The sequence below is a fragment of the Aplysia californica genome, unplaced genomic scaffold, assembly GCF_000002075.1.
Source record: "Aplysia californica isolate F4 #8 unplaced genomic scaffold, AplCal3.0 scaffold00160, whole genome shotgun sequence".
In the NCBI taxonomy this organism is placed as follows: Eukaryota; Metazoa; Mollusca; class Gastropoda; order Aplysiida; family Aplysiidae; genus Aplysia; species Aplysia californica.
Genome location: NW_004797430.1, coordinates 843,856 through 845,689, shown reverse-complemented (window position 1 = coordinate 845,689; position 1,834 = coordinate 843,856).

The window sequence follows — 1,834 nt, the reverse complement described above, 5'->3', positions numbered from 1 at the left end:
ATGGACATTTAGGACAGGACCCACCCCGCCTTCCTCAACCCGACACTTCGGACTACACCCGACAACCCACAGACAAACTCTCACACCCAAAGAAAAACACCCCCGCCCCCCGCCGCCCCCAGACGCGCACTTACGTATAACGCCCCCATCACTGTTGTTTTCCCTACCACCTCTGTCCGCCAAAAGCCCCATCAACCAAGTACCGCCAGGATCCAAGAGCACGATGAAAGGTCAGCCCAATTCGCTTCCCGTTTTAGCATCCTAGAAATAAGAGCTCTCCCCTCGTGATCGATGGCGACATTGACTCCTCGCCCAACCGGAGGGTACGGCTAAACAGTGTAGAGGAGGTAAAACAGCGTAATAGGATAACTGATGGTGGAATTAACTCACCAAAGACGGGAATCAACCTCGAAACGGGGACAGCATGCCACCGGACGAGAGGGTTGCGACATGCGATGAACGGAGCGCTCAAAGCCAAACTGATGCACACATTAAACGAAGTGCACTCTTGTTCGGTTTGATAGAATTTTATAATACAATTAAATAGCTACATTCCACTTAGGTTACTTTTGGTAGGACTGTTTTGAATGTTTTCCGACTCATTTCTCTGTTGGAGAATGGGTCGGTGCTCCAGTGCGGGTTGTTCCATTGCTCCTTTGGCATGGCGTCCCTATCTCTCCTTTTTCATCTATTTGCAAGTTACTCTCTAGTAAAACCTCTAATCTGTGTTTTCTCCGCCCCAATTGAAACAGTCTATGTGAACTATCTAACCACCAATTATAATATACAATGTAATATTTGTAAAATAACTCATAACAATGATAAGAACAGGACTACAAAAATATATGTGAGTCAATGTGGTGGAATCAGGCTCTCGTCAAAATAACCAAAGTGCAGAAATCTCCTTTTTCCACAGGTTTGTGAATTTCTATCAATTTTTTATTTTTTGACTCAACACCTTTCATGCCCATTTAAGAACTCAGTTGTGTGTGGATTGTCTGACAAACGTTGATAAAAGGCACCAAAAATGTAAATGTTCATTTGCCACAGGCTCTAAAGCTTAGAAAATACCTCATCTTTGGGGCCATTTTCTCACTAATTTTACTTCTGAAAACAGGTGAGGCCCACCTCCTTCAATTGCAAATATCTCGACTTGTATTCAAGATAAATGGATATTTTTTTCATCCAAATAAAGATTTGTGAACAAGCTTTAAGATGATACCAAAAACTCTACATGCCCAAAAATTGACGAGAGCCTGATTTCCCCACGCTGCCTCACATATTGTAACAATATCAATAGCAAGTACAATAACAGTACACAAGCTAATAATGATAATTAGAGCAAAAATATTTAGCAATAACACTATTAATTGTAATTATAATATTTATTTTAATAATAATAATAATAATAATAATAATAATAATAATAATAATAATAATAATAATAATAATAATAATAATAATAATAATAATAATAATAAAAATAAAAGCTTTGCCTGAATTATTTTGTTGTTATGTGGAAATAGTAGTACATTGTATTATGAAGACAATTGTGCGTGGGCAGCTCCGTGGCGGTTAATTCTTTTGTATTAGAACATTGAGATCAAATCCAGTTTGACCGGTTCAAAATGTTATTAAAATTGTGTTTCTTTAGAAATGTGCCCTGGCCAATCGCATTGTACCCGATTTAGTCGGAAGAGTGTAGACTTTCAAAAATCGTAGTTTCAAACGTGTTAAAAGGTATTGAATCAACGATCAAAAGTGACGTCAATCAAGTTTTCTGTTGCAATGGGGATTTTCTTATATTTTTTTTAAGGAAGTTTAAATTTGTTTG